General features: G+C 40.6%; 2 pseudogenes; both read left to right on the forward strand.

Moving 5' to 3' along the window:
- The first annotated feature begins 712 nt into the window (after window positions 1-712).
- On the forward strand, window positions 713-16,395 carry LOC112395735 (dual specificity protein phosphatase 18-like; annotated as a pseudogene).
- Window positions 16,396-16,828: 433 nt separating this feature from the next.
- Window positions 16,829-25,369, forward strand: LOC112395737 (39S ribosomal protein L45, mitochondrial-like; annotated as a pseudogene).
- The last annotated feature ends 732 nt before the right edge of the window (window positions 25,370-26,101 follow it).

Below are 26,101 nucleotides of genomic sequence, written 5' to 3' on the forward strand. Positions count from 1 at the left end.
GAGGCTGTTGAAAATTAGATGGTAAATTTCAACAAACAATTCTTTTGTGGAAAACAGAAAGAACAGGATGGTATTCTCTAAAATGTTTGAAATGCCTTAGCTGGTAGCATTATCTTAACCATGACTAGAAAAATAAATCAATTTTATTCTAACCCTCCGCACACCATTTCTGAATAGGAATGTACTTAGTGCTTGCCTCTGAAGGAGGTAAGTCTCCACTGGTCCCTGTGGTTGGCTGGATAATGGTCCCCAAGCATATCCAGGTTTTAATCTCTGGAACATGGAGCAAAAGGGATTTTGTAGATGTGTTTAAGGATTTTGAGATGGAAGATTATGGGCCTAAAAGTCCACAGGTGTCTTTATAAGAGGAAGGCAGAGGGAGATTTTATGATAGAGGAGGAAGTGATGTGAAAACAGAGCAGAGATTTGACACTGAGGCAGAAGATGATGTGGCGATGGAAGCAGAGAAAGATGTGAAGATACTACTCTGCTGCCTTCGAAGATGGAGAAAGGGGTCATGAACCAAGAAATGCAGCTCTAGAAGCTGGAAAAGGAAAGAATGGATTCTTACATAGAGCCTCTGGAGGGAGCGAGGCCCTGCTTAAAAACACATTGAAACCGATTTTGGACTTCTGTTCTTTTAAGCCACCAAATTTGTGGTAATTTGTTAGGGCAGGCGTAGGAATCTAATCTAACTCTTCCTCTTATGAGAATGACTGGGGAAGTGAACCGGAGGGCCTGGCACGTCGGGTATGCATCAGAAGCGCATGAAGGTAAGTATCCTGGTTTGGCTGATTATTTTGCAGGAACAGATTGTACAACTGAATGAGAGGTGTGTCATGGTGGTTCTCACCTTAACCACAGAGGCTGTTGGCAGGTTGCATTTTGTTATTCTGCCTGCTTCTCTGTTCTCCAAATCCCCTGGTTCTGAAAGCAAGATTTAGGGATTAGAGGTATGGATGAGGACTTCACTCTAAGGCTGGTAGAAGCAACATTAGAGTAGGGGTCTGGTATCCTGGACTGTGCCCACCTACCAATAAGGAACTTGGGAGAAGATTTAAAACTTTTTGTACCCTGTAAAATGGGTTAAAATGACATACCTTGCCTACATCATAGTGTCTTTGAAGGCTCAAATGAAATGGAAGGGTCTTTTCCAATGTAAAAGAACAGCCCTTCCCCCTAAAGTCCCTAGATGGTGCTGAATGAGGTAGGCACGTGTTGGTGAGCCGCGGTGGCCCAGAGCAGCGTGTTGGAGGCAGAGTGGGCTGAGAAGGTTGTCCACGTTGGGGGGAGGTGGGGGTGGCTCAGCCTGGGGTGTTTGAATGGGTAGAGGCGTGTGATTGCACCAGTGTAGGAGTGGTGAAGTTGGTACTGAGAGATTGGTGACATGTAAGGGGATTGATCCGTATATTAAAGTTACTGTCACTCAAATCTGTTAAGGTATAAATATTTTCATTGTCCCAGAAAGTTGCCTTCTGCTCCTTCCTAGTCAATTCCTGTCACCACCCACCAGAGGCAACCAGTGTTCTGATGTTTTCTACCATAAATTAATTTTGCTCATTTTATTTAAAAAATTCATATAAGTTTATAAAATATAAATTATGAGGTCTTTTAGGTCTTCTTTCATTCAGCATACTCCTTTTGGTATTCATCTATTTGTTGCATGTATCACTGTTTTGTTCTTTTTTATTCCATTCCATTGTGTATTATAGTATTCCATTCTGTGATTACACCATAATTTGTTCATCCATTTTTCTGTTGATGGACATTTAGTTTCCTTTTTAATCTCATTTGAATGAAGTTGCTAAGGATAAAATTTGAATAACATTCTTGTTTATTTGGGTAGATACTAAAGACTAGAATTGCTGGGTCATAAATAAGAGGTATAGTTTTATAGGAAGCTGCCAGACCATTTTTCTTTTCTTTCTTTTCTTTTCTTTTTTTTTGGCCATGCCAGGCAGCTTGTGGGATCTTAGTTCCCCAACCAGGGATCGAATCTGTGCCCCCTGCAGTGGAAGTGCAGAGTCCTAACCACTGGACTGCCAGGGAACTCCCCCCAGACCATTTTTCAAAGTTTGATTTTTCTGGTGACTAATGATGTTGAACATGTTTTCATTGGGTTGTCTTTTATTTTTGTTTGTAAGAAATTTTTTATATACCCAAGATAAGTTATCTGATATATGCTCTTGAATCTTTTCTCGTATTCTGTGGTTTGCCTATTCATTTTCTTTAACTGTATCTTTAGATGAGTAGAATTTTTAAATTTTGATAAATTCCAAATTTTCAATTATTTTTCTCTTACACTTATTTCTTCCTGTGTCCTGTCTAAGAAATACTGAGCTATCTTCAAGTCACAATGATATTCCATGATTTCTGTTTCTTATGTTTCTTATCCTTGCCAGTCTGCATGCCATTCTCCCTTCCATCCTTTCTTTTTCTTTTGCCTTATTATCCCTTATTAGGGCCTCCAGCACAATGTTGAATAACAGTGAGTGAGAACATCCTTGCTTGTTCCTGGATTTAGGAAGAAAAGTTTTGCCTATTTCACTATCAAATATTATGTTAACTGTTGGTTTGTCATAGATTTCCTTATGAGGTTGTGGTAGGTCCCTTTATTCCTAGTTTTCTGAGAATTTTTATTATGAATGAGTACTGACTTTATCAAGTGCTTTTTCTGTGTCTAATAAGATCATATAGCTTTTCGTCTTTATTCTATAAATATTAATTACGTTGCTTTTCAAAAGTAGCTGGAAATATATACTGCACAATTCAGTTTACAATTCAATGGTTTTTATTATATTCACAATGTTGTGCAAACATTACCACTGTCTAATTCTGGAACATTTTCATCATCCCAAGTAGAAACTCTGTACACATTAGGCAGTCATTCCCCAGTTCTCCTTCCCTCCAAGCCCCTGGCAGCTACTAGTCTACTTTCTGTCTCTATAGATTTGCCTATTCTGAACAGTTCATGTAAATGGAATCATGTAATATGTGATCTTTTGTGTCTGGTTTCTTTAACTTAGCATATTTTAAAGGTTCACTCATGTTGTAGCATACTAGTTAATTCCTTTTCATAGTCAAATAATATTCCATTGCATATACCACATTTTCTTTTTAAATCCATTCACTGTTGTTGTCTATTTTGAATTGTTTCCACATTTTGGCTATTATAAATGCTTCTCTTATGAGCATTCATATACAAGCTTTTGTGTGAACTTATGTTTTTATCTCTCTTGGATACCTAGGACTGGAATTGCTGGGTTATATAGTAACTGTATGATCAAGTTTTTGAGGAACTGGTGAACTTTTTCATACTGGCTACACCATTTTACATTCCCACCAGCAATGTTCTTTTGGTGATTGCTCTAGAGTTTGCAGTATAATCTAAGTCCACTTTTTTTTTTTTTGGCTTTTGTTTCTGTTTTTTTGGCCACACTATGTGGCTTATGGGATTTTAACTCCCTGACCAGGGATTGAACCTGGGCCCTTGGCAGTGAGAGCATGGAGTCCTAACCACTGGACCACCAGGAGATCCCCTAAGTCAACTTTCAAATAACATTACTTTTAACATTTCTTGCGAGGCAGTTCTGTTGGCAACAACTTCCCTCGGGTTTTGTTTGTCTGAGAAAGTCCTAATTTCTCTTTTCACTTTTGAAGGATAATTTCACCAGATACAGAATTCTGTGGATCTTTTTCTTTCAACACTTTAAATGTTCAATTCCACTCTCTTCTTGCTCGGATAGTTCCTGGAGAGAAGTCTGATGTAATTCATATTCTTGATTCTCTATAGGTAAGGTGATTTTTTTTCCCCATTTGGTTTCTTCCAAGATTTTCTCCTTGTCTTTCATTTTCCATGGTTTGAATATGATATACTTAAATGTAGATTTTGGGGGTATTAACCCTGCTTGGTGTTCTGTGATTCCTGGATCTGTAGTTTGGTATCTGTCATTAATTTTGGAAAATTCTCAGCCATAGTTAATTCAAATATTTCTTCTGCTCCATCTCTCTTTCTTTTCCTTCTTCCCAGTATGTATATGCCACACCTTTTGTAATTGACCCATAGTTCTTGGACATTCTGTTCCACATTAAAATATTTTTTCTCTTTTCATTTAAGTTTGGGAATTTCTACTGGTATTTCTTTAAGTTCACCGACTCTTTCCTCAGCTGTGTCTAGTCTACTGTTGATACCATGGAAGGCATTCTTAATTTCTGTTACAGTGGTTTTGGTTTCTAGCCTTTTGTTTTAATTCTTTCTTATTCATCTTTCTAATTACATTACCCATCTGTTCATGCATGTTGTCCACTTTTTCCATTAGAGCCCTTAGCTTATTAATCATAGTTATTTAAAATTTCTGGTCCAATAATTCCAGAATCTCTACTATATCTGAGTCAGGTTCTGACACCTGCTTTGTCTCTTCAGACTGAGTTTTTTTCTTGCCTTTTAACATGCTTTGTACTTTTTTTTTGAAAGCTTGACATGATGTATTGGGTAATAGGAACTGAGGTAAACATAAGTTTAGTGTGAGATTTTATGTTCTATCTGGCTAGGAGTTAGGCTATGTTTAATGTTTCCTATAGCTGTGCATGGCAGAGGTTCAGTTTCCTCTAGTATCCTTGGTTTTGTCTTCCCTACGGTCTTTGGGTTTCCCTAGAAACCCTTTCTTAAATTGAGTCTCTGCCTTGTACCTCCCTCAGTGGTAATCCACTGTTATTATACTGGAGTCTTGTTAATGTGGTAGTAAGGTACAGGGGAGGGAAACCATTCTATAATCCTATGATTAAATCTTAGTATTTTAGTGGGCCTGAGTCCCTGAAGTATGACCATCAGGAAGGTTTCTTAGCTCTTTTTTTTCTGCTCTTAGGTGAGACAGGAAGGCTAGAGGGGACCGGAGCTGTCTAACTGCCCTTCTGATAGGTCAGATCAGGTTCTGGTAAAATAGCTTTCCTTGAGGGCCACCCTTTGTTATGGAGAACAGAATGCTCCAGGCTTATTTCAAAATGGTTACTTCTTCCCCCTCCCTTCACTCCCTGCCCCACCCACCTGGGAGCAGAGGCTATTTTTCTCAAGTCTTCACTGGGAAAACCTGGTGGGGTGCCTACATGTAAAACTCACAGCAGTGTAGGAGTCCCCCCTAAGACTGTATCTTTAGGGTTTTTTTTTTTTAACTCTCAAGCGAGTTCATACTCAGTCTCCAGCAATTTCAATTACTGTTTAAGTGTTCCTTTCACTTTATAACTTTATAGCTCCAGTGGATTTTGATTGTGGTGAACTGTGATCCTCTGTTTTCACATGTCTTGCCAGTTTTCAGGGCAGTGATCTGCCCTGTGACCTCAATTCTCTGATGGATCCAAGAAGAGATGTTGATTTTTAATTCATTCAGCTTTTTTTCTTTTAGAAGAACTGGAGAGATGACTTTCAAGCTCTTTATATATTGGAGCTAAAATCAGAAATTCAGTCCATTGATTTTTGAAAGTCAAATCAACTTTGTATTCCTGGGAAAAAATATCACTTGGTCATGGTTTACTATTATTATTTTTTAGTATTTCTGGATTCAATTTACTAGTATTTTGCTCAGCAGTTTTGTGGTCATGATGCGTATTAGTCTGTAGCTTTCTTGTAAATGTTCTTTACAGGTTTTTGTAATCAAAACTTGGGGTACATTTCTTCCTGCCCTATTTCCTAAAAGGGTTTATGTAAGATTGGTATTATTATTTTTTAATGTCTGGTACAACTCACCAATGGAGTTCTTCATTCCTCTATTACCTCTTTCTGGCCTTCTTTGGGTGAATTCATATTTTATTATTATATTTTATTTCATGTATTGACTTTTAGCTATACATTTTTGAATATTTTATGGGGTGCTCTATCCCAGAGTTTACAATGTGATCTAAGTTATTGCAGTCTACCTTTAAATAATATTATCCTACCTTATGAAGAGTATAAGAACCTTAAAAGTCTCCCCCCACCCATTTGTTTTTGTTGTCTTATATTTAACTTCCAGATATGTGATAATTTTCGCAATACTTTGTTGATATTTTTTAAAGCAATTTATTTAAAAAAATTAAAAATACACACACATACACACACACTTGGCTGTGGCCTTTACATTTTCCTTCAGATTTAAGGTTATATCTGGTTATAATTTCTTTTTAACCTGAAAGAACTTTTAGCACTTCTTGTAGTACAGAAGACTAATTCTTGCTGCTGTAGTCACTCCGAAAATGTCTTTATTTCACCTTCTTTTTTTTTTGGTACGCGGGCCTCTCTCACTGTCGTGGCCTCTCCCGTTGCAGAGCACAGGCTCCGGACGCACAGGCTCAGCGACCATGGCTCACAGGCCTAGCCGCTCCGCGGCATGTGGGATCCTCCTGGACTGGGGCACAAACCCGTGTCCCCTGCATTGGCAGGCAGACTCTCAACGACTGTGCCACCAGGGAAGCCCCACCTTCTTTTTAAAGGATATTTTCTCCTGATATAGAATTCTAGGCTGAGTGTTTTTGTTGATTTGTCACTTTAAAGATGTTGTTGCGTTGCCCTATGTTCTTCCTTGTTTCAGGTAACATGTTGGTTGTTATTTATATGGATTTTACCCTGTATATAATGTCTTCTTCTCCTCCTCTTCCTCCTCTTACCCCCCTTATCATCCTTCCTCCCCTTCCTCTTCTTCTTCTTCTTCTTCCTCCCTTCTGCTTAAAAGCAGAAAATCTAATTTTAAAATTTACTACTTATCTTTGTCTTTTATTGTGTTTGAAAAGGTGTGATGTTTGTGTTTATCCTGCCTTGGGGATCCTGGAGCTTAAAAGTTCTGTAGATTGATACTTTTCATCAATTTTGGAAAGTTTTCAATTATGATCTTTTCAAATATATCTTTAAATGTTATTTTGTCATATATATGAAGCTAGTATATTTTTAGGTCATTTGATATTACAACCAAAGGGAATTGAAACAAAAATTGGTATACAGAAATGGGATGTTGTTTTAATAAACACCTGAAATACATAGCATTATTTTTAGGGCTAGTTGATGGTGGGAGTTTGAAAAAATGGTGAAGAAACTATTATAGGAGACTGAAAAAATGGTAACCCATTTGGTGAAATGGTCACTTGTGGTTTCTTGGAAGACAGAAAATGTACTTAAACAAATTTTGGATTTGGGCAAGGAGATCTCCCAGTGAAAATTTGAAAACATCAGCTGCTTCTCTTTAGCTGCATCTAAGGTAGTACAAGAAAGGAAGAACTCAAAAGAACTGGCCATTTGCAAGCAGAATTTATCGGAAAAATCAAGAGCCCAGGACTTAATGAATTGGAACATAAAATTGTTTCTCTTCTCCAGCTTCTATAGTCAGTTACAGATTCTCAGAGCAAGGTAAAGTCTGGGCTGGGGTAAAGCTCAAACTTGGGGTGCTGCTAGTAAGTGATGGTCTCAGAGTAAAGTCCAAGTCAAAGAAGGGGCTATATGATTTTTTGTTGACTTCTGAAAGAATCAGGATGAAATCTAATATGTGCTCTCTGTTGCATACAAGTGTTTATAGGAATCTTAAGGTCAAGGTCCACAACAGTCTGATACAGCAGTTCTTTCAAAGTCTAGGGATAGTGAGACAAATAGAACAATTGTTCTCAAAGAATGGCTTTGGGCACAGGGAGTAAAATGAATGAAATACACTGGAAACCAACAAAATTTTTGAGAAGACTGTACAAGCAGAAGTGCCATCTGCCTGGTCTAGTAGGGAATGAGCAGTACAAAATGTTAAAAGTCTTCTGAGCCCTTAATGTTTTGTATCCAGAAAGCAGGCTAAAATTTTTTCTCAAAGAACATACTTTCTATTGAGCTCTTTAGAAGTGGCCAAAGAGGATGATGGAAAGGAAGGACATCCTAGAAAGTGAAGCCAAGATCCATGAATAAAGTGAACTGGGGAGTTACTTTTGGAAAATATAACCAGGGTCAAATCAAGGACAATTTACAACTCCTAAAGTGGAGGGACCTGGAAACATTTTCCCAGCAGACTTTCAGACTTGCTACATACCAGTAACTGTTATTTGCCTTTCATTTTCCTCCTCCTTGAATTGGAATGTTTATTGTGATTATCCTGTCCTTGTTCCACCATTGTATGCTGTGTGTTTTTGAGGCAGCTATATTGCCTTCTTCATTCATAGGTTTCTGGATCAGGAGGACTTGCATGAACATCTATTATAAGTTATTCAAACCTGATGTTGTGTTAGATAAAACTTTTGGGGGTCTTGGGATGGTGGACCCCCACCATCCCAGGTGGGGGATAGGAGGAGCATGAATAATTCTTGCCTAATGGTGGATTTGTGGTAGATTAAATAGTGACTCCAATCCTTCACTCCTCTTTGTCATGTAAATTTGCGGTACCCTTCTGCGCTGACTCTGGGCTTTGTCATGTGACTTTCTTTGACAATAAATGTGGTTGAAATGCCAGAGTGCCACTTCTGAGCTTAGCCCTTTAAAGATTTTGCTTAATGCACTTTCACTCTTATTTCTGCCATCACCATGAGGTCATGCCCAGGTTAGTTCAGTGGTCCCATGAGAAGGATGAAGTCACATGGTGCAGAGCCAACCTAAAAACACATGTATGAGTGAGTGGTCCAGCCAAAATCAGCTACGTTTAGCCTAGATCAGCAGAACCCCTCAGAAGCGTGAAAAATATTTGCTGTATGTCATTAAGACTTTGTAGTTGATTGACATACAGCAATTTTGTAGCAATAGCCAGCCAATAAAAGAAGTTTCCTGAAAGATTATAGCAGTCTTTTTGTAAATTCTGAGAAACTAACCAATTGTAATTCTCCAGGCATATAATATAATATAATTACATATATACATACATATGTGTGTGTGTGTGTGTGTGTGTGTGTGTGTATAAAATATATCATCTAGTGTAACTCACTTTATAGACAATAAAACAGTACAGTGACCTGTAAAGACTGGTAAGGGACAACCAAACTACTTATGCACTTGGAAGTATGTTTAGGCAGTGGTTTGGATTTGAACATAGCAGCTTTCCCCCTGGTTATCCAGGCTATGGATGCAACATAGATTTGTAGTAGTTTTTTTTTTTTTTTCTTTACTGAATTTAACTCTTTTATTATTTTCATGGACACTGGATAGTGTTTTCTTTCTAAACTGTTCAACGACCCATTATCTGGGGTGTTTTCTGCTTACCAGGTCACATCAGAAATGTTGTTGTACTCAGTTTGCTAATGGTATGGAACATGAGGTGCTCTGACTGGTCCCACCTCACCTGTTTAGTCAGATAAGATGTCCTGAGAACTGTTGACCTTCTGGCGTGGGTCCACTGTCCTGGTCTCCTTCTGCCATCTTTGTCAAAGATCAGGTTAAGGGTATGCATTGTAGTTTTCTAGGTCCTTTATAAGGGTGGCTTCCAAACTCTCTGAGCAGAGGCAAATGACTAAGCTGTGTATTAAACAAGAATCACAAATATTGACAAAATAGGTAGTTTTTCTTTTCCCAACAAATTCTGTTTTATTTTCTATCTAGAATATAATATTAAGGAATCACTGGGTCTTACCCACACTGGTTTTTCACCCACTAGCTGGTGACTTCTCTTTCCTTGAATAATTTATACATCAGAATATTGGGGACCACATTCATGGTTCACTCATGGTTAAGCTTCATAGGCATGACCTCAAGATTATTACCTTGGTGGCCAATTGACCTGCCCCCTCTTTTTAAACCAAGATGATGTGAAATGCCAACACTACATGAAAACATTTACTTTCTTATTTGGGCAGAGAGACAGGCTTAAATTTTTTCATGAATAGAATAATTACAGGGCAGCAAACATGCAAAAATTCATGTGATATTAGATAGAATAAGATGTAAGACTGAAGAATTCCTCATGTTTTTGTTTCCTCCATTTCCCATAACTTGTGAGAATAGACCATCCTAAGCCAGTGGCATCATCTCCTACTGAGTGTTTTTCATGTCTAGGTGTTCCCAGATGAAGGAAGCCTCATCATACAGCAATGGCCGTGGCCTCAGTAGGTTGAAACAGATTGTCCAAAGGCTCCCAGAAACATTGCTGCTCCGTGGTATCATTATAATCCAGTTTAGTTTAACAAGCATTTCTTATTCACTGTTTGAGTCCGATACTTGGCTAGTGTAGGATGAACAATAGTAGCCATGACATAATTTAATAGTCAGGAATAATGTTTAATGGTGTTATAAAGGAAGTATCTTTTTTTTGCACACTTAGGGAATTTGTTTTCAGTTGGAATCCAATTGGAATGTGACTGCCTGCTAAAGTACAGACATGCCAGAGAACACGAGAGAGTGGTGTTGAGTTTAAAGAACTGCAGCCTCAGAGAGACAAACATATGCCGTTCCTATACTAGTAAATAAAGTGAGCAGGTCGCATTTAAAGGTAATGATAAAGGAAGAAAAACTATGTGTAAAGATTCTAAAGAGAACTTTATGTATTTGTAGTTTCAAAGACTCAGAAGAACTACTGGGAACCTGAAATAAGAAAATGGCCTCCCCACATCTAAAATCATTGGAAAAGACTAGGGAAACACAGAGAATGATAAGTAGGATAATGAGAACATGGGGACAAAAAATGCTTGGACTGGACCTGAGCAGACACACAGGTCACATAGATCATTATTGGATCCATAATGAGGAGGCACTTGAAACTGATGTTGTCATTGTCATAGTCATCATCACATTGACTTATTCAGTACTTACTGTGACTCAGGCTCTGTGTTAAGTGATTTATGTGTTTGTTTACGAAATTTTCCAAAGAACTCTATGAGATAGGTCTTCTTATGTTGATGTTATAGATGAGGACCTGGAGAGGTTAACTACTTTGCCCAAGATTACATAACTGGTATGTAGTGGAGCTATTACTCAACTAAATTGTTCTGCTTTGAGATCTTAATCATCATAGTACATGGACTTACCCATTAAATACTGTATACATGACTTCCATTTCACCATTTGGACTTATCCTTCCCCAAAAATCTTTTGTCATCTTCTGTTTCAGAGTTAAATATGCCATCCAGATATATTTATGTATAGATACCCATAACGAATGGACACTTTCTACCCATTGCCCTAAGAATTCTGGTAACCAGAGTTGATACAAACAGCATTTTTTATAGAATGGTCTGTTTGTAAGTCTTAGTTCTTTCTGGACATGCTGCTATTATAGTCTTTACTGCAATAATTTGAAGCCTTTTTCCATTCACAAAAGAAACTATTAAGGCAAGCATGTAAAATCAACCACAAAGGCATCTCTTCTGTTGAAGTAGTAGAAAATGTCTTTTAAGATGAGAATACATTGAAAACCTTCAGCACTTTCTTTTTACTGTTTCTTTTTTACCTGGTTTGAATCATCATTACAGTGTTCTGGGCTCTCTGGAAAGAACTGCCTTGTGTTAAGCCATCTTGAGAGCAGGGTTCTTCAGAAAGGACAGCCTGCCAGACTGTTCTGTTCCGTGTAGAATGATGTGGCTAGCTTTTTTATCATCATTTTCTTTTAGAGATTTCTTTCCTCCTCTGAATAAAAAACAGTGAATTCTTTCTATTGGTTTTGCTGGCATGATTGTATTTTGAATGTGTCATTTAAATACCATTTTATTAGAGTGACTATGTTTGGGTCTTCATGTTGGAACTAGCGGTGCCTGTCTGATAATCTAGGTCTTCTTGTTATTCCCCTCCCCCTTCTTTTTATGTAATCCTGCATATTTTGGGCAAAAAGCATCAAAAATATTCTTTTCACAGCATATTTTCCCTTTTGAATTTTGCCTTCCACTGAAGGCAAAATTTGTAAAAATGATGAAATTGGCTTTTTCTTTCTTTTTAAACTTTGTTCAACTTTTTCCACCTAGAATTCATCTTGTAGAAACATCTAGGTATCACTGCTTTTCCCTCAGGTAACATTCAGAGTAGTCTTCATTATCTTGAGGGATAAGGAAGAGAAATAAAAAGGGATATGTATATCTATCAGTGGAATTTGAGATCATTATGAACAATTGTTACCTCTGGGTGAAGCTTATTGTAGCTTTCCCAAAAACAGGAGTTAAGTTTGTCCCATTTAACACCAATGAATCTATAATATTCTATACTGCTTTACATGCAGAGCTATATATGTACATGAATTTTATTTTTTTATTTTATTAAAAAATATTTACTTATTTGGCTGGACTGGGTCTTAGTTGTGGCACACGGGATCTTTAGTTGTGGCACATGGGATCTTTAGTTGTGGCATGTGGGCTCTTAGTTGCTGCATGCAGGATCTATTTCCCTGACCAGGTATCGAACCTGGGCCCCCTGCACTGGGAGTACAGAGTCTTAACCACTGGACCACCAGGGAAGTCCCAAATTTTTTTTTTGGAGTACACTTTTGATAATTTGTTCATAGCATCTGCTCTTTTCCCAGAGTTGTCTTTCTCTCTAGAAGACAGTTCTGCCTACCCAAGGGCCATCTGGTAACAGTAGGAGTATTATTTGAGGAAAAACTTATTGTGCTGCTCTAGTCAAAATCACGTAACTTTGAGAATTTGACAAAATTCGAGACATTTGTCAAAAGAATACAGAAACTTCACTGAGACAAAGTCCTTATAGATATTTCATACAAATTGTGACTTAGGACTGCTATGCCATCAGTTACCAAGGCAGCTACTTTCCCCATCTCTCCCTCTCACTCTTTCTTGGACCACACGCTCTCAGGTGCCTCTTTCTTTATGTTGCTCCAATCTCTTTTTCTGCGGATTGTTATCATCTATTTGCACATCTGTCTCCACCAAAATGGTGAGCTAAGTCAGAGTCACATGTCCCTTTAGTTCAATTACATTCTACCCACTGAGTACAGTTGTATACCTCTTAGTTTAGATTCTTGAGAAAGTATTTTAATTGGGTGCTGGCTAGACAATGAATTGCCTGGTCTTGAATCCTGTGTCTAGTATTGATCCAATCAATCATAGTGATCCTACGATGGGTAACATGTATACTTCAGACTGCTTCAGGGTTGAGAACAGGGCAGGCACATTTACAGACTATAAGAGGTAATAGGAGCTGTGACTGGCTCAGGAGTTAAGTGGTTTTGAGAAAACCTATTTTTTTTAATAGACCAAGTCACCCTTCTTGTTTTTTTGGTTTTTTTGTTTTAATATTTTATTTTATTTATTTGGCTGTGCCGTGTCTTAGTTGCGGCAGTTGTGGTCTTGGTTGCAGCATGTGGACTCTCAGTTGCGGCATGCATGTGGGATCTAGTTCCCTGACCAGGGATGGAGCCTGGGCCCCCTGCATTGGGGGCACGGAGTCTTAACCACTAGACCACCAGGGAAGTCCCTCCCTTCTTGTTTAATTTATAAATAAAGTCAGCAGTGGGTATTAAGAAAAATACCTCATCATGTCTTTAATCTACTTTGACTCACTGGCATTTTAGGCCCTTTCAGTTTTATTAAAAGCCATTGTCAAGGACCCCAATTGCTTTCTCCCAATTGTATTCTTGGCTTTCTTTCTGCCTGGCTCCTGGCCCTAACCTTTTCTCTCATATAGATACCACTGCAATCCCTTTGGCTAGAAGGCAGATCTGCTGGCTTTTCTGGACCCTTGGCATTTCCCAGCATTGCCCTTGACTCTTTCCTCTTCTAGTGCCTTAGGGAGGTTTTCCTGCTTTAACTCAGGGTTTTAGACCCAAACTCTAGTATTAGATTATTTGGTGAGTATTTGGATCTCCTTGGAGGTTGTTGTTTGAATGTTTAGATTACTTATGTGATTCTTCAATTTCTTTCTAAGAAGACTAGATTTACTGGCAGAGAAATTAGTTTCTTATAACTTTTTTGGTTATGTCTCAAAAATAGGAGATATATTATTTTCCAAAACATGGATGACAACTAAATTAACATTTAGGCAGGATGCAAATAGGACTATTATGGTGAGAAATCTAGGTCAGCAAGAGTCATCTTGTTGGAAGGGCATCCTAACCAAGAGGACAATTTTCAGGCTGAAGTTATTAGTTAATTACACTCATAAATTTCTTACGTTCAAATTTCTGACATTTTGTCTTGGCTATACTTGAGGCCTGTATTAGACTTTTATTTGAGGTGCAGAGAATTCACTCTCTTCAAAATTATACTGCAGGCTTCTTGATAAATTCACCATTGGTCTTTCTACCCAATGAGGATTTAATAATAAATCTGAGTCTCTTGATGGCAATATCAAAGCACAGACGCTCTTCCTCTCCTGCATGAGATCTATGCCCTGACACAGGATGTTGTGTCACATCCTAATCCCAGGACGCTGAGCCATTTCTTGGTTTGTACAGCAGCCTGAATACATCACTTTATCAGCCTTCAAAGTCAGAGTTATGATCCTAATTGCTTATGGAAGTTTCAGCATTCAGCCATCGTGCACAAAATGACTTAAACTGGAGTCAGAGGGCAAAGTTTGGGGACTGATGTGAGCAATGATGAGGTATCCTCTACATTCCTCAAGTTGTCTTTTTCTACCTGTGCTCAAGGAACTTGCTAGAACATGGTGGGTATGAGAATAAATACATAGTTAAGCTGGTGAGCTATTTGGCCTCTTGGGAGCTCCATTTCCTCAGTAAAATTAAACTGTTGGGTGGGATTGGCAGTTCCTAGTACAGGCAGTGGATTGGTTGCTTGGGTGTGCTGTGATTGGTTGCAAAATGTGTCATAGGTTGTTTGTTACAGATTACATTGAAAATAATGAGGTTTTGGAAATACTTTTTTTAAAAAAAGAGTGAATTCAAGGCTGTTTCTATAAGATTGTCCCTCTCATTTGCTTGCATTAAGGTACACTTTCATGAGTAAAAGACTACAGAGGTGTATTGGTTTCCCAGGGCTGCTGTAACAAAATATCACAAACTGGGTGGCTTTAAACAACAGAAATTTATTCTCTCACAGTTCTGGAGGCCAGAAGTCCAAAATCAAGGTGTTGGCAGGGTCAGTGTCCCTCCAGAGCCTCTAAGCTACAGTCTGGTGAATCATGAATCCTAAATAACTGTCAGTAACAGCAACAGCCAGTGGGGAACTCTCCAGGTACTTGAGAAAAAGTAGCCAATGTGATATGGAGACACAGATGTGTCTTGGAAAATCAGTAAAATACTCTAGGTAGTTGAGGACATTATTTTCTCGCGCTTTTGGATTGTTTTTTGAGAGTCTTTCATTTGGCTTTTGGGGCCCAGCTCTCAGAGCTGTTTAGATGACCTTACTGAAATGACCCAGGTAACGGGTGTCTGTCCCATCCTAGTTTTCCAGAGAGGGCTTTTTTCTTAAAGATCCATTCCAATGCTAAGCACTCCCATTCTCAATAGTTTTTGTTCTGGATTTAATATCTAATACAGGAGACTAAATGGGGTTTCTTCTCTTTGTGCTTAGAAGAGATAGTAAACTGCATTCCAAACTCCTTAAGAAATTTGGAGGAATCACCTAATTATTTATAATGCTCAACAAAATTCAATGCAGACTTCTCGACAGGGGTAGCCGTGAGGCCTGTCGCGATCGTGGATGGGTAACCAGGTGGGCCGGGGCCCAAACAGTGCCGGGTCAGGGAGGCAGAGGCCGGGCTTTCTCCGAAGACCAGGCAGGGCCCATTCAGGCCTGCCATGGAAACCAGAGCAGCGCCGGACCAGCGGGAATTGTGGCTCCCACGTCGCGACCTGTCTTTTCTCTCCTGGACCCTTTCCCCGAGATTTCTTGGTGTGGCTGCTCCCTAAAGGAGCCCACCTGCCGACGGTTGAGAGTTTTCAGTGGACTCAGCCCGGGAGAAAGATGCAGCCCTTGCTCCTTGCTGGCCACCGCCCCTCCGCCTTGGTGACCGCACCCGGGGTGCCCTCCTGGTTCAGTTCCGGCAGCCCTCGGCCAGCGGCCTCTCACAGAACACCAGCAGCCTGTACACCAGCAACGGTGTGGCCGCCAGCAACAAGCTCAGGCTGTCCTGCAACCAGATCACCACGGTCATCAACGTCTCGGTGGAGGTAGAGAACACCTTATACCAGGACACCCAGTAGCTGCAGGTGCTTGTGGCCGATGCACCCATCTCGTGCCTCTGCGACTTCCTGGGCCCCGTTGCTGAGGGCACCCACGATCCAGAAATGAAGCACGGCCGCCCTCTGCTGCGCAGAGTCGCCGTTTCTGCTCCAGCGCTCGGCCGCCCTCAGCTCTGCTGCCTCGCGAAGGACCAGGCCCGGCCCTGCCAGACACCCATGGCGGGACTAGGCCGCGCCTGCACTTATCCCGCCCAACAACGGTTTTTGGGAGCAGTTTGTCCACTAGGAGTTCCAGCTGTTTGGCAAGAACACTGCACACACCAACAACTCCCCGATGGACGTGATCCCTAACATCTATGAGAAAGAGGTTGGTTTGATGGCAGCCAAACGGTGAGCCATCCTGGCGAGCCCCTGCCCCAGGGGTCAGAGGTGCGGGTCTGCAGTTGATCCTACACCAAGACCTGAACTTGAACATTCTACTTTAGTTGATACAGAAAATCTGATGATGGCTCTTATAAGGCCAAGAAAAAAGGGAGGGTGACTGCAGTTTTTAACCTTATAATCCGTAACTTTGAAGAATAAAACTCCCTAAATATAAGATGGTGAAAATAAGTTTCCTACCCTGTGAGTGCCAGAGCACGACTACTGGGGCCAGGCCAGGGAGGAGGTGAGGCAGGTGGTGCCCATTCAGATGGACCTGCCAGCAGTGCTCAGTGCAAGTGGCAGGCCTGGAGTCCTGCAGCCCTCCCCCCGTCCCACTTCTCAGGAGCAAGTCAGCCAGAATCCCACTTCATTCTTTGGAGCGCAGAGCCAGGGCCTTAGGCATCATGGCTCCTGTACCTCTCACAGTAAGTGCCAATTTGCTAGATAAGTGATCAAGTGGTGCTCTGGGAGCCCTGGGAGCCTCAGGCCACCCTTCCCCCGACCTTCAACCATAGCAGTCTAACTCTGGGTTTATAGATTAGACTGAAGCATAAGATAGTTTTTGAAGAAAGCATTTCATTACATAAAATTTAAAAATAATTTTTGAGTGCTGTTCCAGATGGCAAGGTGTCAAAGTGCCTGTGGTGACTTCCCAGCAGCCTTTGATGAAAGGTGGCATTAGTCCCTTTCTCTGGGGGTGAGTGCTGAGAGAGCAGGCTTGATGTCAGGCCTCAAGGTTTTCCCTTGGCTTGGAAGGTTGGAGGTGTGGGCTGGGACCTGGTGCTGTCATCATGTGACCTGTAGCTTCTCAGAGGTTCGGTTTCCTTATCAGTCTCCACAGTGACAGCCCTTCTCTCCCAGAGTTGTGAGGATTAAAGGACTGCTAGCAGTGTGACTGGCACAGGGTACTTGCTTACAGTAAAGGGCGGCTCTTAGTATTAATGCTACTCTCAGGCCCTGCTGGTCCCTGGTCTGTGCCTTCATCCTCATAACAGCATTCCCTCCATCTATGCACAGCCCTTTATTGTTTGCAAAGTGATGTTCCCCAAAATCATCCATCCTGTGGGGGGAGGGGGAAGTTTAAGTTCCTTTCAGATGGTATGTCAGGGGAAGCCTAGATTTAGCAGCCTTTTCAGAATCCCATTGTATGTCCAAAGGTTGTGAAGCAAGGAGCATGATTCCAGCTATTCCTCAAACATCTTGTTTAGAATCATTGACCATTTAAACCAGTGCTTCAGTCTGGCTAACCACCAAGCTCTACGGGGGCACTTGCCCAAGGGACAATGGAGTTGGCCCTACCACTAGGCCCTGGAATGTGGGATTGTTTAAACTCCTCAGGTACCTAACCATGTGGCTTGGGACCAACTATTCTAAATGAAAGTTCTGGAGACAATATATGAAATAAAGCAAAGCACAACTGCTCTGACTGATGCAGAGCTGTGGGTCTGGAGCCCAGTGGAGCTGGGCTGAACATTCTTTCTCTTCAAATGTGCCCCTACCTCACAAAGAAGTGCCCAGGGATGAAACTGGGGAGAGAGATGAATGAAAAATCACTGCTCTGGACTGATCTTGTTTTACAGATGGAAAAACAGTCCCACAGAATATCAGGGCTGTTGTGGCAGAGCCCCCCAAAGCAGCCTCTCTGGCAGAAACTCAGATGGAAAATGTAAAGTACTTTTTAAGAGACATTTATTTGGATATATAGCCAAATCTTATTTTCATTTGAAAAAATTCCAAGTTAACATACCATAAAATTAAAATTTTTTTGGATGTACAAGTTCTGAGGGTTTGACACATGTAAGGTTTTATATAACCATCACCAATCAGAACACAGAGCAGTTCCCTTACTCCTATATATTCTCTCATGCTTCCGCTCTGTAGTCAAGCCCTCACACCACCCCGACCTCTGGCAAACAGTGATCTGTTTTCCATCCCTGTGGAGTTGCCTTTTCTAAGGTGTCACATAAATGTAGTCATGCATGATTTGACCTCTGGAGGCTGGCTTCTTTCCCTGGGCATGATGTCTTGGAGATTCATCCATGTTGTTGCTTTTTGGTGGTGTTCCATGGTATGGATAATACCGGTTTGTTTTACATTCACCAGGTGAAAGATAAGGGTTTTTTCCATTTTTCCAGTGATTGTGAATAAAGCTTCTATGAACATTTATGTAAAAAAATTCAGTGCATGTCAGCATTTATTTGCAACAGATATATGGCCGGTCATTTCTAAATGGAAGTAAGAATGCTGAAAAAATTTTGAGAATAGTATATTAGGCGCAAGTATCACAATTTCTAATCTGTAGTAGCTAGGTCTGATATCCCATTAATAGGGCTGGATTCATGGGCGTGTGACTTATACAGTCTCACAAGACCCGTGTGTAGAAGGGCTCTCACTTGGTTTAATGCTCTGCGGGAACTCTCTTGAGATTTTGCACTGGGCCCCACAAATTATGTAGTCAGATTAATAATCGTAATCAATGGTAAAATTTCAAATCTCCTACTCTTTTCAAGGTCTCTTGGATGTTTACATCTCACAGTTTTTTTTTTCCTTTACCCTTTTGTTTCCCAGTTAATAGAACTAGAATATTCTGTAAAACAGGAGCACAACCTCTGGAGGTAAAAAAGGTTATCGCTGAGAAATTTAAGAACATCTGTTCCCCCCACCTGGTAAATAAGCCTTGGCTGTTGGTACGTTTGAGGTTATGTCTGGGTCACCAGGGAGTCTAGCCATGCCTGATCTATAAGGAGTACTGAGATGACATTTTATGGCAGAGAAGAATGCCACCAGGAAGCTGTCTTTCCCTTGAGACCTCACTTGTCTCCTCCACTGTGACTGTACATGGTTATAGTGCTGCATAATTGTCCAAGTTATTAATTTATCACTTTAAAAGTCTCCAAAGCCTCTTTCTCTGAGCCCAGTTTGACCAAGACTAATTGTCATGGGGTAGTGTATGAGTTTCCTAAGGCTGTCATGATAAATTGCCACAAACTTGGTGGCTTAAAAAAACAGAAATTAATTTTCTCACAGTTCTGGAGGCTAGCCAGCCAAAATCAAGATGTCAGCAGGGTTGGTTCCTTCTGGAGGCTAAGAGGGAGAATTGTTCCATGCCTCTCTCCTAGCTTCTGGTGGCTGCTGGCAGTGCTTGGCATTCCTTGGCTTATAAATGGATCATTCCAGTCTCTGCTTCCTTCTGTACGTGGACGTCCTCCCTGTGTCTCTGTGTGTTCTCTTCTTCTGTCTGTCTGCTCTCATCAGGACATGGGTCATTGGATTTAGGGCCCACCCTGATAATCCAGGATGATCGCATCTTGAGATACTTAATTCCATCAACAAAGGCCTTTTTCCAAATAAGCTCACATTCACAGGATCCAGTTGGACATATATTTTGGGAGCCACAGTTCAACCCACCACAGGTAGTATATGCATTTTGGCCAGTAAAATCCTTTAAGCTTCTGTGAGCCAAATCATTCCTGTCTTAAATAATGTTACCTAGTCCTCTAGGGGTTGTAGCCAAAGTGAAGGATGGATCCTGGACTCACTCACTGGTGGGCACTGGTACCAGCTTGTGCCAGAATACAGAAACTGATAAATTTCCTGGGATTTTGCAAGCCTGTTGTTTCACACAGCCATTATTAAAAGTTAAATTAGGGGCTTCCCTGGTGGCGCAGTGCCGATGCAGGGGACATGGGTTCGTGCCCCGGTCTGGGAAGATCCCACATGCTGCGGCGCGGCTGGGCCCGTGAGCCATGGCCGCTGAGCCTGCGCGTCCGGAGCCTGTGCTCCGCAACGGGAGAGGCCATAACAGAGAGAGGCCCACGTACCGCAAAACAAAAACAAAAAACAAAAAACCAAACCAAACCAAACAAAAAAAGTTAAATTACACAAACTTACAGTTAAATAAGTTATACTAAAACCCCAAATTATATATACTCAAAACTCATCACTTCCTAATTATCTTACTTCATTTTATTATTATGCTCTCTTGAGGTTATTTACTTCTATTGTATCTTTATGGTGTGTTGCTGAGCATCTCTTTCTCAACTCCAAGTGCAGTCACATTGATAGCTTCAAATGAGCCATGGTGGGAATATTTACACTGTGGAAATTGGCAAGTGCAACGCATCAGGGCCTACCCTCTCCCCCAGAGCCAGTTTTTAAACATTTTGCAGCACACTGCTGATCCTGGCAACCATGACAGTGTGTACCAGAAACTTCTGAGCAAGAATCAGCAAAAGCACCCTATGACTATAGATACTACATACTCTGGGTGTTTAAAGTTAGCTATGATTTCAGTAAGTAATTCATTAAATATGCATAATTAAATGTGATCTACAATTTTTAACTTATTATGACTTTACCTATTATTAAATGCACTAGCCAAAAATACCCTTTGCCAGTCTACGGTGTCCTCACTTTTGTTTGAGAATAATGCCATTGAAACTTTTGTGATAACATAAATAGTTTCAAGGTGCAAAGTTGATAGTTTGTTAACACTAGCAAACTTTTTATTTGGGCCAGTTCAGGGATAAGATGACAAAGATGTTCTGTGAAACTTGGAGTTGGCCAGGCTTTTAACTTGCTGTGACCTAAGGAAATATTTTAGTTTGATCTACTTTTTCTTTTTTCTTTGGTATACATTGGCACCTCAGGCATTAGCTGGAAGTGAATTAAATGGCCCAGAAGCTGTAATTCTGCAGCCAGCGAGATATTAGAATAGAATTGATTATCTGGTGGCGTTTGCATATGGAAGCAGCCCTCCTACCTATTCATTTCCATTTTAACCTAAGAGGTATGTGGGAAGCTTGTTAACACCCTTAGAGGGTTTGGTCCCTCTGCCTGTGTGACGTCTGAACCAGGCATGAATACTTAAAATCCATAAAAGAGAAATCATAAATAAAAGCAAACTTTGACAGAGGAGAAAAATGCTTCCAAAAATATTAGAAACTCCATCTTTAGGTAGTATCAAATAAAAAACAAATCCAGACTTAGGTAAGGAGGGACTTTATTTGAAAAGGCTATTGCAGTTGAGAGAGGGGGGATGACTATTATAGTAAGAGGAAAGGAACTACTGCAACAGAAGACTCTGACCATAATAATATCTACAAACGTTGCCAAGGCCAGGCAGAAAGGGGTTTCTTTTAAAGGGAGGAGTAAACAAGGTTAGAAAGATCTGAGTGTGGGGAATGGGGGGAGCAGGGGATTGATTGGTCAGTTCAGCAGAAAATGTCTTTTTTTCTGTGGTCAGCTGATTCTCAGGAGAGGCTGTTAAGGGGTTTTGTTCTGTGTCCCAGTGCTTGCTTAAGCCCAAGGGTGGCCCAGAGTTCAGGGTCCTGGGGGAAGGAGAGAAGCCTGATGAAAGTTTGGTCAAGTCACGTTAGTGTCCAGATTGTTCAGTGGGGACAAACAGTTCAACAAATATTTTAGAAGACAAAGAATGGAAATTTCAAGGGTCTGTGTCTGGCCTTGTCATAGATAAACAGTGGGGTCATCCGTGGGTTTTATTGGGTTGGCCAAAAGGTTTCTTCGGGTTTTTCTGTAACATCTTATGTATAAGTTACATGTGAAAGGGTGATTCTTTGCAATAAGCTGTTTTCTGAAATACGAAAGGATGTATTGATCATCCCTGTTTTCCAGGAATACAGGACTCAGGTAAAGTTCTACATTTTCAGCAGCTAATGCAGTTCACTCCATATTTTACATTAGACTTCAGCTCTAATCCTGTGCTCTATTTGAGAGGCTGTATCAGATATTTTTGTTTTGTTTTATGTTACCCCTTAATTTAAAAAAATGCCTCTGGAATTACTTGGTAGAAGTAAAAATTTTGCATGGGGCAGGGCTTGTACCTTCTATTGCTGTCACAAACAATCTGTGTTGTCCTTCAACACAAGTTCCTAATACTACCTGCAAGATTTAAGATGTCACCAAAATCTTTTTGTAATTGGAAACTGCTATAATTCAGAATTTGCAATAACCTCACAGTGCTCTGAAACTTGGATAAAGCTCCTTTCTAAAGCCAGCACAGAGTCAACCTTCCTTTCTTTCCTCTTTTCAGTTTTTTTCCTTTCCCTTCTCTCCCTCTAACTAATATCATTTTTATGTTGGGAAGCACTATAGACGAATTATATTCTCTATAAAGAGTTACTATATCCAGACTTCCCAATTTCAATTAACACTAAAATGTTATAGAGCATAACATACTGTTGCTTGATTCAGAAAGCAACTTAAGGAATTTTTTGTGTCATTAGAACTATAATCATGAACTATTGATTGCTGTTGAGAGAACACGGTCTTAGGGCCAGACACACAGACCTATATTTGACTGTCAGTCCTCCCACTTATTGCCTATATAAATCCTTGAGCATGTCACTAAAACTTTCTGAGTGCTTTTCCACGTCTTCAAAATGCAGGCAATAAGATGTGCTAATGGCATAATTGTGAGGATTAAACAGAATGAATTTGCATGTGCAAAAGAACGCCAAGACTAGGTACTGAGCACATGCGAGTAGCCTTCTGTAATTTACTGAATGCTAGTACTTGCAGCAAACTAGACCAGCCACTCTAGGGTCCAACTTTTGAGGAGCTTACAATCTGATTGGGCAATCATATAGATACATGTAAGATATGTAAATGCATATCAATTGACATTTTCAGAAAACTCACCTAGGACTTTGCAAACTTTTATTACCGTTTGAAATTTATCTTGTAATTCGATCCTGGTTCTCAATCACAATTTAATTTTAGATGGCTCCTTTTATCACCATCCCTCTGCCTTCTGCATTGGGCACATGGCCCCCTTGGCATCAAAATTTTACTGTTGGAAAAACTGTGCCCCTCCCCGCCTTGCACTATATTAGTAGTCATTTCTGCGGTTTCATTGTGTGCAAGGTGTAGATCTGGACAGGAATCTTTGTCTTCCAGACCTGTCGTTCTCTCTCTCTACCTGCTGGTTTGCATCTCAGTTGCCCAGCACAGACTAGTTTTCACTATGAAGTGGCTGCCAAACACCAAGTCAGCCAAAGAAAACTCCCTGCTTCCCTCCCTCCACGAGTAGGAAATTATGGGTAAAAGAAGAGAAGCATCCATAAATAAATAAATTGTGTAGCAGAGATCGATGATTACAAGCTTCTTTTGGTGTCTGCCAATAGGGCTGACCATAATTAATCTTTTACAGGTTTTGGAGAAACATTCAGAGGCTCATGGATTTTAAAAATGGAGCACAGAATTACCAACAGAAAGTCTATATAATATAGTTGATGTACAGTGAGCAGGTCACAGATAGTTGGGAATAATTAATTTGGTTGGGTACAACCTAACCAAATTAAACCCCCGTACTTTTTAAAACTTCTAATTTGAAATAATTGTAGATTCACAGGAATTTGCAAAAATAATATAGAAAGAGGTCTCATGTATCCTTCACCCAGTTCCTTAAGGGCAACCATAGTATAATATTACAACCAGGCAAATGGCATTTGTAGAATCTACTGAGGTTACACAAATTTTACCAATTGTGTGTGTGTGTGTGTAGTTCTATGCAATTTCATCACATTTGTAGATTGGTGTAGTCACCACCACAGTCAGGATATAGAACTGTTCCATCAGTCTTGCCTACAATCCCTTTATAGCCATACCTATCCCCTGTCCCCATTCCTAAACCCAATCTGTTCTCCATCTGCATAATTTTGTTATTTTAAAATTAAATGACAAAATGGAATCATACAGTACCTTTTGAGGCTGGCTTATTTTACTTAGCATGCCTTTGAGGTCCATCCAAGTTGTTGCCTGCAACAATAGTTTGCTTTTTTTTTTTTAATTGCTGAGTGGTATTCCATGATATTGATGTACAAGTTTGTTTAGTCACTAATCCGTTTCTATTTTTTGGCTATCAAAAAAAGCTACTGTCATGCTTAATTTTATGTGTCAATTTGGCTAGGTTATGGTATGCAGTTGGGTTCCATATGGAGCTAGCTCCACCCTATGCGCCTTCTCACCTGTCCCAGGCTCTTCACTCTTAGTCCCCATTCCAGGGGCCCTTGCATGAAAAAAATGGCAGCCCCCGTGCCGGGGGAGGTTGTCTTGCTTATCCAGACCATTAGAATGGTGGTCTCTGCAGCCAGTTCTGGTGACTCAGTACATAGCTGTAGTTCTAGTGAGAACTAAAAAACGTTTCATACCCCCTACTTGTGAACCCAAATATGAATCAGAAAAGGAGTTTATAGAATGCCCAGAAGGTGGGACTGGTCATGCCTCTGGAACATTTGGAGCATCTCACACGTCTGACCTGTACAGCTGGTGTCTTCGATGCCTGTGTTCCTCCTGAGGGTGATGCTCTCATGTCATTTCTTTCAAAGGAAGCCTGACACAGAGCACTGAGCAGTGGAAGAAGAATGTTGCCTCGCAATTGTCCGTTCGGAAGATAAAAGAATATGATGCTAATTTTAAAACGAAGGACTTCCCTGAAAAAGCTAGGGATATCTTCATGGCCGCTCACATTTATCTAAACAACTTAGATCACGACTGGCTTCACACCTTGGTGACTAATCACTGTTTTCTGGATGTCGTCTGGGACATCAAACATAAGCCCATCTGCCAGAACTTTGTAGAATCTTTAGAACCACTCCAGTGGTTCAGATTCACTGCTGAAGTCTGTGAAAGCAGAGCAACATGTATGGCCAGGTCACTGTCCTCATGCACATCCAGCAGACTCTGACTGTCTATGATCAGTTTGGCTGTTTGATGTATGGACAGGAAGATGTGGCCAATGATGTCCTGGAGTATGTTGTATTTGAAAAGCACCTGATAAATCCCTTTGGGAGCTGGATTATGCAACAGTACCCCCATGGATACTTCCTAAGCAGCCCAACCCTAAGACAGTAATAATCCCTGGACCCCAGCTGAAACTGTGGGAAGAACCACAAGGAGAAGCCCATAAGCCTCAGCTAACCTGATGGCAAAAATGACTCCTGAGATGAAGCACGGGTGAGGTGGCTGGAAGCAGAGAAGTCTATGAATCGGAGAGCTGGGAAGTCATCCATCTCCATGATGCTGTAGAAGGAACTACCTTGGTTCTCTCCCATCCTGCTTAGGTCTTTTTAGCAGTCTCATCCTCAACAACCATGGCTGATGGCTGGGCTCAGGTGGGTGGCTGGTATGCACAGCCATGCACCTCCGTCTTCTCCTCCCCCTTCCCTTCCTCCTTTTCCTCTTCCTCCCCCTCCTCTACCACCACCTCTTCCTCCTTCTACTAATTGCACATCTAGCTTCTGAGTCTAGATGAAAGGCAGTATGTTTCAGAGAACATCTGATACCAGTTTTCCCCACAGCAGAGGCTGTCAGGAGCAAACTGGCAGAATTTTCTTTCTAATCACAGGGCAGGGACCAGAGTTTGAAATAAAACACTGTCAGGGTGTTGGACAAATTGTGGGTTCTGTACTTCTCCTGGTTCAGGCTAGAAGTAGGCCTGCCTTTAAAATGGCAGAAATGAAAGATAAGCTTCGTTGTGAGTGATGTGACTTCCAGGAAATCCAGACTTGGGAAAAATAATTAGTGTTTATAAAAGATGGTGTCATTAAGAGGGTCTTTTCTCATACATGGACTCACTGAATCATCATATGTATTTCATAGGGGAATGTAAATCCAAAGAAATCATTTATCCCTGAAAAAACCAAACAAAAAACAAA

The sequence above is a fragment of the Neophocaena asiaeorientalis genome, unplaced genomic scaffold (genome assembly GCF_003031525.2).
Source record: "Neophocaena asiaeorientalis asiaeorientalis breed wild unplaced genomic scaffold, Neophocaena_asiaeorientalis_V1.1 scaffold202, whole genome shotgun sequence".
NCBI classification, from domain to species: domain Eukaryota; kingdom Metazoa; phylum Chordata; class Mammalia; order Artiodactyla; family Phocoenidae; genus Neophocaena; species Neophocaena asiaeorientalis.